Source organism: Carlito syrichta, unplaced genomic scaffold (assembly GCF_000164805.1).
Source record: "Carlito syrichta isolate Samal-C Ts95f unplaced genomic scaffold, Tarsius_syrichta-2.0.1 Scaffold295875, whole genome shotgun sequence".
Lineage (NCBI taxonomy): Eukaryota > Metazoa > Chordata > Mammalia > Primates > Tarsiidae > Carlito > Carlito syrichta.
Genome location: NW_007239971.1, coordinates 556046 through 570156, shown reverse-complemented (window position 1 = coordinate 570156; position 14111 = coordinate 556046). Strand labels below are relative to the sequence as shown.

General features: G+C 34.0%; 1 protein-coding gene across 1 annotated transcript in view; it reads left to right on the top strand.

Annotated features, from left to right (window-relative positions):
• The first annotated feature begins 1907 nt into the window (after window positions 1–1907).
• SEMA3A (semaphorin 3A) overlaps window positions 1908–14111 on the top strand; it is a 525999-nt gene continuing 513795 nt past the window's right edge. Inside the window, exon 1 of the mRNA XM_008054520.2 lies at window positions 1908–2309. The gene's annotated coding sequence lies outside the window, so the exon portion shown is untranslated. The remainder of the gene's footprint in view (window positions 2310–14111) is intronic.

The window sequence follows — 14111 nt, the reverse complement described above, 5'->3', positions numbered from 1 at the left end:
TTTAACCATACATTAACTTTTTTCTTTGTTATCTTTTAATACTTTCTTTAAAAATATGCTTGTATTTTGAAGCACATTTGTTCCTACTTTTTTGTTTCAGATGAAATAACAGAGAGGACACTTTTGCTAGTTGCTAATGTTATTGTTATAAATATCCAAAATTGGAGGGGAAAATGTATGCTAGTATAATCTGCCTTAGACATAAGACAGTGCAATTAAACTTTTGTTTTTTTATCTTCAGAAAATTTTTAAATTCATGTCAGTGTTATCATCTAAATTACATTTTTTACTGAAGAGTAACTTCCTTTTATTCAAATGTATATTTTTGTTTTCTTTGTTTCCAGAAGTGAAATGAGAGGAGTTTTTTCTTTTTTTTCATATGATAAACTTCTATTAGAACAAATAAAACAATTATACACAAAGAAATAACAAAATGCCAAAAGAAAAATAAGAAATTATTAATCAAACAATGGATTTGGGCCAGCTTATAAAAACATGAAAAATAGATTAAAATTTTAAATTTTTAATCTCATACTTTCTTCTACTGATTTGCTGAAAACCAACTAGGAATACTAAATCAAGATTTGTTCAAGGGATTTTAAGTATTAGAAAATATTTCAATAAGTTATTTTTAAGATACATGTTTGCAGACAATTCTTAACTTCATGAGTCCTTAGCACTGGTAGTGCAATTTCTATCAGTGATTAGATCATATTTCTACTACTTGTTTGAACACACAAAGAGTATCTAATTCTAAATTATAACTACCCATAGAAATAAAAGAAAAGATTATTTCAATTTTTCTTATAAAATAAATAATAATCATTTTACTTTGTGCAGGATGAAAATTATTCTTCATAGACTCTATCTGACATGGTGAAGAATGAGGATTCTAGAGACAGTTCAGATTGAAACCTGCTTCCAGCCATAATAAATGTATGACCTTGGGTAGAGTAACCTCTCAGAGATTCTTTTCCTCATTTGTTAAAAAAAAAAGTGATAATAATAGTATTATTGTCCTTGTAGGACTCAAAAGAGATGATACTTGCAAAGGTCTTTACATAGTCTCTATCATGTATGTAGCAATTGTTCATTATCATTATCAACATTATGCACAACAGTAGTTGCACACAATTAAGATAGGAAAGTAGCTCTCAACAACATGGGAAAGCAGATCAAACATTTCATTTTTTGGAAATTAATTATATACATTCTGATTACTTACACTGATTACTGGTACATACTGATTAGTAATACATGCTGATAACATATACTTTTTTTTATTATCAAAAGAGTAGTGACACAGAAAGAAAGCCCTAAGGTTCCATGGGTTACAGTGCCTGAGATAATAACTGATATGCAGAAATACCTACATGAGGACATTTGCTTTAAAAATTGGCTTCAACTATGTTTTTTTAAAATGCCCAATTGCAGAACGTCAATCTGCCTGACAGTGTAAATCTCCTTAAAGCAATTTAATTCAGATTAAAAAGATAACCTTGGCTTATATAGCAGAATGAGGGATCTGTTTCAAATCCATCACGTTAACACTATCAATAACCCACTATGACCCATGATTGAGTAGTTTTAATTAAATTCAGTTAGAGCTGGGGGAAGTGTGCATCATTTAATGCTTCTTCAATAGTTAAAGTGATTATTATAAATATCTCTATAAGTTTTGTAGTTTGAACATCTTTCATTTTTATTGAATTTATTGTTTTCCTTGCTACAGAGCAACACCACTTGGGGAACTCTGGCTCCCAGGAGTTTTAATGCTACCCCACTTCCAGCACTATAAAACAGAGGCCTGCTGTTTTAATCACGCCTCTCTCTCTCTCAATGTTGTTTGCGCCCTGGTACAACCCATCTGCCTTGAATCTAGTGCTCCACTGGGGCTGCACACATCTGCCAGCCAGACTACCTTCGTACACAATTACTCAATCCACCGTAAGGCTCTTTAATAGGAAACAAGTGTGACAACGGCAAGCCTCTTTTTTTTTTTCCTCCTCCCTCTTAAACCACAGAGTCAAATAGCTCTAATAGAGATGAAGCTTGATAGATCCGCCCAGGTGTAGGTGAAATGGTAGAGCCTCAGGGGTAATAGATGCTGTGCTCTCCTGCTGAAGTTTAGCACTTTGTCCTGAGGGCTCTCTAGCATCAGTGCGACGGGCTGCTCCTTGTACAGTTACAAAGTCAACATGCTTCTTGCTGCTCACACTTGTGCCTAATCCGGAGGGCAACCTGGAGCTAGGTAAGAGCGTCAGATCAGCCCTTTGACTTCAGCGCTTGGACAAAGGACAGCAAATGCAGTAAGTGGAACAAGTCTTTCTTTCTTTTTCTTGGGAATTAATTAAGGGTGTTTATTCTCAGGGAATCCTCTGAAGACTGTGCAAAAGTGAACTGTGTTCATAACCCCGTGAATTTTCTACAGTTTCATTTCGCACAATACGCTGCCACTTTCACTAAAGCTTAAATGCTCCTGGAGTAACTCCTCATTCAGAAGGTCTGGGGACTGAAATGTAGTGCTGATAATAATGCTAATTCAATTCCATATTCTGGAGTATTAACTGCTATTTCTGGGTGAAATGTCCTTCATTGCTGTCAAAAATGATGGTGGCAAGTGCTTTGTCACAGTTCTGAAAATAGAAAAAAATCTTTAGGAAGCATATACCTTTCTTAAAAATGAATTTCAACTTTTACACATAACTATATTGTTACATTACTGCTCATACATTAATGTGAGGGAGTTGCTTATAATTTTATTTAATCTGTTCTATAGCTTTATCTCCTACCAAACAGATGATACTAAAAACTCTAAAAGCAGTATTAGGTCATAGCAGCAATGACAATGATAATGATTTTTTTATAATGAATTTTTAAAATAAACAAAACAAAAGGTCATTTGTCTAATAGCATAGGTAGAGATATTAAAACCAGATGTAGGAAATCTCAACTTTGACTTTTTGGTCTTTTATGCTTAGTTTAAAGCAGCCTTCACATTGTGTTTATTTTGCATTTACAACTTTGGATTCACCATTAAACTATGTTTGAACTTGAAGTTCAGATTTGATCTAAGTACAACCCTGTTCCTTGAGCCCCCTACTCTGATTTTTACTTGGCTATGGGGAATCTTTTTACTACTCCACCATATATCCTGAATTGTGTTAACAAGCTAACTGTGGTGGACTTTCAGGTGGAATGTCAGCCAATGTAAAAGAATGTGTTTGCTGTTCAAACATATGATGTTCCAAATAAGAAATCAACACATAGTACATATGCCCTAACAAAGATTTCAGCTGTAATTCCTCAATATGACACAAATGTGATCGTATTTAAAAGAATTTAAAAAAAACCTGTCAGTAAATTATATCTATTTACAGTCATTTGAGTTGACTTTTTAAAACTTTAAGCATTATTTACTTAAAAATTAATCTGGAAGACATTGTCATCTCAAAAGACAATGCACATATGTATGGTAGATAGACAGGCAAAATTAGACAAACACTATTTCATTGTTTAAATAATTCCCCATTGGTCAATATTTTGTTTTTGTTTTCTAACTGTTATAGATGGACATCATTGAAAATGATGATTTAAAAGCCATGACGGTAGAATCCTGATGACTCCTTTGTGTATATTCAGAAATGATTTAGCTTGATAAAGTTGCTGCTATGAGAGGTTTAATTAATTACTGCCAGTTAAATATATTTCTTTAAGGATTGCATTTGACATCACGGATGGTGGAGTAAATTCAGTTTAAAAGTCATTCTTCATGAAATACTTTAACCGACAATTGTTGGCATTGAATAGCGGTCATTGTCTACCCCCTACAGGGAGAGATTCTAATTTCACTATGCCTTCCCCAGTACATGAATGCCACAGAGTACAGTTCACACATATGAATGCTGTAACCGTGTCAATGACTTCAACGAGTGCCCCTTAGTGAAAAGGTCAGCCCTGTGATTAATAGGAAGCTGGTTTCAAAGGCTGGACCTCACTTCAGCACTGCATTCAGATTTGTTTCTTCTTGATTTACTCCATTTGCCTTTCAAAGTATAATAAAAAAATCAAGTGGTACTATATTGCACATTCTTAACGCATTGTGGTTGCTTTTATGTGATAGCAACATATCAATTAGGATATTTGGTAGATAAAGGAAAATAATAATAGTTAAGTGAAACAGATTAGTCAAAGCCAACAACAGAGAGCATAAGGATGGTGAAATATTATCTAAATATTAGACTTTTTCTAAATATTAGACTATATAGCCTTTTCTTAAGCTTCAATTCACTTAATCAACTATTAAGAGGCAAAATAGGGGCAAAGGTGGAGTGACAGGAAAGGTTTATTGTTTAAGCTAAGCTTAGTGTGCTTAAATGCTACCTACGTACTAGCAAGTAATTACACACAGGTAACTCAGGAAGATATGATTTTTCACTAAGGGTGAAATTCCTTGAATATAGCTGAGTAGAGATGAAGAAAGTAATTATAAACCCAGTGACAACTTAAAAGAAGCAATTTAATCATGTAAAATTTATAATGGGGTTTTGTTATAACCTTTTCAGGTAAAGATTGTGCTGGAAAAGCATTGTGGTTAGGTCCAAATTAATTTTTTTTAATGATTTTCTTTAACTAGAATTATATTTTGCTAATAAATAAATAATGTTACATTTAGGCAATTAACACATTAGGTGGTCCTTAAATAAGTTTTTTCATCTTTTCATTTATTTATGTTTTGTGTCTCTGTGGTTTTATCTATACACATTTTCAAATAAGGTTATAAGAAATTAAGTAATACAAACAATATAAGTATATATACTATATTTGTTACATTTAAAAATTACTATATGTTTAGAGGAACAATTTTAGAAATCATAGAATTTATCAACTTATTGTAAGGAATATTCTCTTTTAAATTACTTTTTAAGCCCTAAATCAATACTAATGGATTTTAAAAACTCCATGTTCACTTATAATGAAAGAACTATAATACACATCAAGATCGAAAGTGTAGAGAAAGGACTACTCAAGTTTGGATGCTAACAAGGCACAAAAGTAGCTTTCAATGACCACTCCAAAAACAGAAAACCAAAAAGACAGTATAGTCAACTTTGAATAATGGGTTCAGTGCTTCCCAGATATCTAACATCTTATCAATGACCACAGCTATGTTGTCTTCCAGATTCTCTCCTACTGAAGCTTCCATTTTTATTTTTATTTTTATTATTATTATTATTATTTTTTGAGTTGGAGTCTCACTCTGTCACCCAGACTGGAGTGCAGTGGCCGCTCCCGGCCACCACAGCCTCGCCTGCTGGGCTCTGGCGATCCTTCCGCCTCAGCCTTCCAAGTAGCCGGAATTACAGGCATGTGCTACCACACCTGGCTGATTTTTTGATTTATTGTAGAGATGAAGTCTCACTGCCCAGGTGGGTCTCGAACCCGCGGGCTCAGGCAATCCACTCACCTCAGCCTCCCAAAGGCGCGGGAGCCACCGAGCCCGATGAAGCTTCCATTTTTAAAAAATCTTAATTGGAAGCCAACTACTTCCAGACAGGGTTCTAATAAATATCATGAGTTGTGCTCTCATAAGATATCAGACACTGTCCTGAACACTTTATGATTTATTTAGTCTGTAAGCCCAGTGAAATAGGTAGTATTTCTATTTCTATTTACAAGTGTGAAAACAGAGAAGTTAAGAAGTTTGCTCAGTGTTGCACAACTAGTAAGTAGTAAAACTTGGGTTCAAATTAACTTTCCTTGAGGGCAGATACCTCCTGCAACCACTAGACCCCACTGCCTCTCTAACAGGTGACTTCATTATCAGTGCAAAGTTAACTTTATCGCTGGCCACCTTATTGGGACTACTTGAATTTAGAAAGAAATTCATAAATGAAAATTGATGGAATGCCCAATCAAATGAAGCATAAATAGTTGAATGTCAATCAATGAGTATAATCTTACTTGAAATTATAATTCAGCACATAATCCTACTATTTCCAGAGATTTTACTACATGTAAAGGAGTTGCTGTAATATCTCAGACAGGTAGAAAAGAATTGGTCCTTTAACCTTTACTCTGTTGCAGATAATCACACCTGTTAATAGTGGGTCTCTGAGAAGAGTTTGTCTCCTCATGGTATTTCCAATCAAATTGCAGCTGACTGATGTACAAGGATGGCACTAATCTCAAAAGTTTATCAATGAGAATCACCTAAACATATGCCTTCCTGGAAAACAGTGATGAAAAATATCTGTCAGCCACCCGCAATGATTTTAAGTCTCAGTTATTTAATAGGACTGCTTGGATATTTATTTTTAAAAGATAGCATGCTAATTGAATTTTCACACACACACACACACACACGTCATACATACATATATATTTGATATTCCCCTTATCTAGCTATCTATATTATATATATCCTTATGCTATATATATTTTTGGTCATGCAGACACGTAGCCTGGAAAATACCTTTTGAAAAGATTTCATTTAAAATAGAAATTCCTAGTTCCTGACTTGGTGGTATGTCTATCTGATGAAACACTTTCTCCCCAAGACAGACATTCATCACTATGATTGAGATTCTTTATATAGAGATCAAAAACATAATATTTATGACAAAACATCCCTTGCATCTTATAATATATTTTAACATTAAGTGCTTGTATATACTCTCCCAGATAAAAACAGAACACTAATTTTAATGGAAGTTTTTATTTTATTTTTTAATCGTTATATTGTTATAATTTTTAAACAAGATATTGATGAAAAGACAAGCAGATTTATGCAAGGTAAATAAAATTAACATAAGGAAATTATGTCAAATTTAAGCACTCCTCAATCCATTTTCTGGATATAAATAAATGTTCCCCTAATTCTAAAATTTCCTTTGGTTTTCATGAAATATATTTGATGAAAGATATTTAAATGTGATTGACATTTATAAAGTCATAGATACTTCTTATTAAAAAAGATATGGAAGAAAACAATTTTTAAAAACAAATCTTAGGATTCTAGAAAAATTAATCTATGGTGACAGGATCTGAAAGCTCTAAATACCTTGAGGATTGATGATTACTTTAAAACAGTGGTCAAAGACTTCTATCACTATCATTAGTCAAAGAGATCAACAGGTTAACTTCTTGAAGTTAATCTTGTCCTCATAAATTCTTTTTGAATTATCCAGTAACTACTTCATTTTTATTTGTAGGCTCATCATAAACAAGAGAGTATTTATTTGCCTCTTTCTTTTTTAACTTGAAATTCCAAATTTTTTTTACCAGGGGACCGTTCTAGAATTAATTCTTATACTAGTTACATATAGCTCATGTTCCTGGGAAATGTTAAGAACAATGCAGACCTACACATTGCTGATAAACAGTTCTACTCAGATCTGGTAGTTGTTTGTCTCTGCTCACTTCTACAGTGTAATATATGCTAATACCCAAGTCAATGGTCATACTCATCCTAACTCATGGTCCTTTCTTTGGGTGGAGGGGTTCTTCGTCCCAGTTCCCTTACATGAGGCAGACTCCTGGCTGTTTTTAGTTTTTAGGTCTATTTCTGCAGTTAAAACCCAATAGTTTTTAGTTTCTATCTCTGCTTAACATTAAATATTTATTTTCATTTTAGGTCCATTGAAACATATTCTCTATTTTTTAGACAGGTAACATGAGTATGTATTTATAACAACTATATAATAACTTTTGTTATAAAGTACACTTATCATTACTATATATTTGCAGTAGTTGCAGGTGTGTCTGAATCAAGAATTCAAAGAGGCATCTAATTAGCATCAAGTTCACTTTGGTTTTATTCCTTAAAATTGTACATTGCAAATTTGTATGGCAGAGACATAGAGGGATAATTAGTATTCTATCTCTACTTCTATTAAAAGTTTGAGGATTTAACCTTGTTCTGGCCAGATGTGCTAATACGCTTGAATTTTACATGGTAGGTAATGATTTTTTTCTGACGGATAATATTTTAGTCATTACTAAAGTTTATTTTCCTGAAATAAATCAAATGATATTAATTATGCACATATATGTTTGCATTTATAATTATACTTGGCTAAATCACAAACCTGAAATTCTTTTTTTTTTTTTTTTTTTTTTTTTGAGTTGGAGTCTCACTCTGTCGCCCAGACTGGAGTGCAGTGGCGGCCACCGCAGCCTCGCCCTGCTGGACTCCGGCGATCGATCCTTCCGCCTCAGCCTTGCAAGTAGCTGGTACTACAGGCGCGCGCTACCACGCCCCGCTGATTTTTAATTTATTGTAGAGATGAGGGCTCGCCAAGTTGCCCAGGCGGGTCTCAAACCTACGGGCTCAGGCAATCCTCTCACCTCGGCCTCCCAAAGCGCGGGATTACAGGCTGAGTCACCGAGCCCAGCTTGAAATTCTTAATAAGCGGAGAAGTTAGCATACAGTAAAAATAAGAGATTCAGGTTCTCTTTTGGACAGTTACTAACTCATTTTCAAAATGTAGAGAAAATCCACCATACAACATTCGTGTGATTATTTACATGTGAAAGAACTTTGAGCCAGCTCAGTGGCTTGACCTGTAATCCCAGGCTTTGGGAGGCTGAGGTGAGTGGATTGCCTGAACCCGCGGGTTCGAGACCCGCCTGGGCAACTTGGCAAGACCTCATCTCTACAATAAATCAAAAAATCAGCTGGGCGTGGTAGCACATGCCTATAGTTCCGGCTACTCAGACAGCTGAGGCGGAAGGATCGCCGGAGCCCAGCAGTCCGGGCGACAGTGAGACTCCAACAACAACAACAGCAACAACAACAACAACAACATATATATATATAAACTTGTTCTGACCCTAATTCCCATTTCAAAAAAGGTGAGTTTATAAAAATAACTCTATCTTGGAGCAGGTAAACTGTTCTGTTCTCAAACCTTCCGCAATTTGACAATTTGATGAAAGACTCATATTTGATACTTTCTTGATGATTCTCTTCCTTAGTCCAGTTTTAAACAATTTAAGAAATGAAATGGTTAACAATGGAAGCCCCAAATTCTTTACTGTTTGAAAGTAAGTCTAAAATACTGCTTCCTTGAATTAGGTTTGGTTTACCTATCCAATCACTGCCAATATTGGTTTGATGCATGGTAAAGAAGAGAACATTGTTAGTATTGGCAACATTGTCTTGAAAGTAACATAAATATTGACATGCATTATAATCTTTATTTTCAGCTACCCCATATTTCATTGAAATAGTACAAAAAACTATAATGTTTTTCACTTCTTACATAATGACAGAGGTACATTTTATCACATCCAACATTGTGTCTCTTTTCATGTGTAAGTTAAGTATTTGACCACAATGTAAAATGCAAAACAAGTATATGTGGATGAATATGGAGAAGGGACATTCATGCAGTAACTACTATGTGTCCTGTGCCTTACATTATCTTATTTAATCTTCATATTGACAGGCAAAGTGGATTTTTCATTTCCACTTTCTATATGAGCAATGTGTTTTATTTTCTTGACTTTATGAATAATGTTGAACTTGTAAAATCTTTTCAAATGACTAATCTCATATTGAAAGCAGTAAATGTGTACAAACATGCCAAGATGTCCACATCTTGCAGTGCAAGTTGTGATAGAAACAGTTTTATTATAATTCTAGTCCCTTGGACTGAAATTTACAGACTTGAACTATTTCAATACATTATGCACCTTAACGATGAGCTTATGCACTTTGCAGATATATACCAAACGACTTAAAAGCAATCGTGTTGACATCATACTTTGATTCAAGAAAATATCAAGTAATGACAATTTTTTGGAAAGCTTTCTACTTTAGCACTTTCATGAGGATGTAAATGCTAAAAATGGCTTCATTAGTGAGGAATGACGTATTCTGTATCAAATCTTATCTATAAATTATATTTTAAAATATAGTTAATTTCAGTGTTACAATATGATAAAAATTTGCTCTCTGTGTGAATGAAGGTGAACAAGTGAATACATACATACAAGAGTAAGACCCTCTGCTTGGTAGGATTTCTATGATGTATTCCACAATGATAGCTTTGTTAAATAAAAATAAATCTATATTGTTTAAAGAACTATAGTCTATAATGTTTTTTAAAAAGTTCTTGTCATAATTTTTTGTTTGCACTGACAAGAAAAGCATATGCAATTAAAACATTTGTTTTCTGGATTACCTTGTTCTGAATATTTAAGTTAATCACTTGCTATTCTCTGCTGCTGTAGAAACACTATATTTTTACATTATTTAATGTGTTACTTTAAACTATGCTACAGCTACCTGCAACATTACACAGAGATCCTCTAGGAGGACTCCGACATTTTTTTAGAACAATGACATTATTATTAGTGATTTTTTAAAAAGTAACAAATTTTGGAAATTTTCTTTTTGATTATGACAAGATCCAGATTTCTTTTTTGTCTGTATGATGTATGTTACCCACCTCAGAGTCTTTATAGACTCTCCTCAACAACCAGACTTCACAAGACTACCACTGGCCACATTGTACACTAGGCTACTCAGAAAAGGATGGAACAAGAAAGAACTAGGGACCACAGCAAGCAGCATCAGGGGTTCTATTTCAGGTCATCATTTCAGCAGGCCAACAACTCAGGTGCAGGCAGACAGGGTCAAAATGAAGCAGGTGAGAAAAAACATCTGACTTGAAAGACTCCACCTCTATAAAAACTGAAATATTTTGCAACAACAGGAACACAATTTCGAGGATTTCTGAAAGGGGCCTGCCCAGTGAAAATAGTCACCATATTCAGGGAAACCCAACATTAGGCTTACTATCAGGTACTTACAATTCTCCTAGTTCTGATCAATTGTAGCAGCCAAGGGTCATTTTTCCATGGGTGAATTATCCTAGTAATGTGGTTGATATTCTAATTTTTATCAATTTTCAAGGGAACTAGAACCAGACAGTTAATAAATGATAAAATTAACATGAAGGGGAAAGTGTTTTGTTAGTCCTTTATCCACAGCTGGTTAACATAGAGTCTGAGAAGATTAATTTTAGCATGGCCCATTTCCATGTGTCTACAAATGCAGCCTGTACTTTAGTTAATGGTTATACTTGTTGCACATAGGCCTGCCATCATTTATGGTTTTGATATTGCATTCAAAAACATTTCAAGTTTTTCTATCCTTTGTGTGAACTTTAAAAGCTATACATACTTACAAACATTTCAAAGAGACTAAAGAAAATCTAGATTTTTTTTCATTAAAAATTCCAAAGAAACGCTGTGTCTTTTAGATGAGACTAGACTAAGAAAGGTTGAGAATGAAATTCAAAAGATCGAAACTTCGTGTTTATTGTGTAAATTCTGAAAATAAGTAAGGCTTGACATAATGCATAGATTTGTTTCCAAAACTCAGGATACTGGTTCTGTTGTACCACCACTGGCATAGGAAGAAGCTGTAATAAGACCCACGCATGCTACGTCAGTTGTAACCACAATATTGCGATATGGGTCACATGTGAGGTAAGCATACCTTGTAGGAAGGATGCAATTGTGACAGGAAATCAGGCTGTTCTAGCAGGAAGCAACATAGTGGACAAATGATACCTTGTAAGTCCTACAACTGTCATCATCTGTGTTTAAGGATTGACATCAACTAGTGTCAATGGACTGAGCAGGCTCAAAGCATTTTAGGACCATTTACCACTGTTGTTGCCAATGTTAGTTATTCAATTTTAAAAGCACCACTAACATTTCAAAAAAATTTTTAATCAAACATGAAGAAACTATTGAGTCTACTAATTTTCTGTTTAGATATATATATTAGCTATACAGTAATTATAAACTGTGTATATATATGTATATTGTCTTATAATAAGTGGCAAATTACTAAAAAATTTCAGAGATTCTACTTTCAGTACAGTCAAAATAAATGTAAACAAGTAATGCTAATAACACTAGTAACAGTATCTAACATTTTCACCTATCAAATGAGGAGTTTGAAAGAGATGATGCATATAGTTTGTTTTATGTCTAAATTTTGCAATGTGTGCTTATATAATTTCATTTATGATAAGTTAACTTTAATCAACATTAAGGCTAAAACCTACTTTTAAAATAAACTTTGGAAGCCGGACTTGGTGGCTCAGCCTGTAATCCCGCGCCTTTGGGAGGCTGAGGTGAGTGGATTGCCTGAGCCCACGGGTTCAAGACCCGCCTGGGCAACTTGGCGAGACCTCATCTCTACAATAAATCAAAAAATCAGCCGGGCGTGGTAGTACAGGCCTGTAATTCCGGCTGCTAGGAAGGCTGAGGTGGCAGGGTCGCCGGAGCCCAGCAGGTCGAGGCTGCAGTGGCCGGGAGTGGCGACTGCACTCCAATCTGGGCGACAGAGTGAGACTCCAACTCAAAATAAATAAATAAATAAAAATAAAACATAAATGAATAAATAAACTTTGGAGAGAAGATATATTATCCTTACAAAAAAATGTGTGTTAATTTTTTAACAATTTTATTTTTTATTATGCATTTTAATAACTTAAAGTCAATCATGACTGAATTAATAAACTACTCTTGAGTAATTAAATATACTCAAGTTACTTGAATATTGAAAAATTGCAGCATTGATTCTTTCAGCTAATTTTTCTGATTTCTGTTGCGTGCTTATCATAAATTAAAAAATTAAAATGCATTTCTTGTACTTTAAGTGGATAATAATTTGCCTTTTTGTATTACATGTAATTTTTTATTCTGTCAAGCTATAGACACTATAATAAAAAATTATCTGAAAAGAGTGAACTTAATTTATCTTGAATTATGTGTAATCAAAAATATGAAACCATATTAAGCATTACTTAAAGAATGAAAAAAGTACTGTGATTATTTTATATTCCTTTTGGAATCAAAACTATAAATGTTTGAAAAATTTGTCAAAGATGTAAAGTTTCTGCTCGATCTTTTCTGTTGTTTGTTTGTTTGTTTGTTTTGAGTAGGGATCTCACTCTGTTGCCCAGGCTGGAATACTAGATTTTTTTTCTATTATATGCACTGAATTTCTTATTTAATAAATATTGGATTTCACAACATCAGCTGTGGATGGCTCTCTCAGTTTGAATGAATAATATACTTAAAGCATTTTCGGATTTATTTATTTTAAGAGAATATCTCAAGGTTACTCTAAAAGAACATTGAAATGATGTTTATTTTTAATTAGGTTTGATTCCAACCTGTGCAGCAGAAGCCACTAATAACTGAGACACATGCAAAAAAAATAGGTGGCAGTAATAAATATTTGAAAAACCAGTGAATCTCCAAAGATTAAGACTTGTCCTAGTATCTCTTCATGGGTCAACCCCACCGGCAGGGTGGATATTTCTCTACTTAGAAGACTTTAGGATTAGGAAACATAAAACAACAGGATTACTCCTTCGCAAATTTTGAAGGAGTAATTTTCTATCTCTCTTCACAACTTTCCCAAATAAGAGGTGACTTCTCTTCCCTTGTCTCAGCAATGGAATCACCCTCATGCCCATAGTCTTCTTACTGACTTCTGATTTTCTAAATATTGAACTTCTGCCAACATCAGTGTTTCCAACTCATAAAACTCTATGCTTCTAGTCAGTCTTTGTTCTTTGGCATTGCTGTCCTCTTTTTCAGTGATTTCTAAGTCAAGACAGTCATTCTATTTGTTTAATAATCACCAATAGATCCTAGAAGGAATACATTAAACACAGACAAAGCATGCTGAAAAATGTCCTTGATAGGACATCTTTGAATTAAGAAAGTTCTAACCTTATGGGTGTAGTTATATTTAAATAAGAGTACTCTTCCGATTCAAAAACAAACAAAAAGTTATCTAATTATTCAGTTTCAGAAAAATTTAAAAAGAGATGAGTTTCAGGCTCAGTAGCTGAGGGCCCTTCAGTCTCACCTCAGATCTGTGATCAATCTCCTGCCTCAGGTCAACACTGACCCAGGGACTGGCTACCTGGACAGCCATACTGGTTGTCAGGATATTGGGGTCTATTAAAATTCACTGCCAGTTTGTAGTGCCCATTTGTCTTTGCTGATTTGATACTCATGCTTTAAGTATTTTGATATTAGCTAATGGAAAAAACTTCCTGAATGAAAGT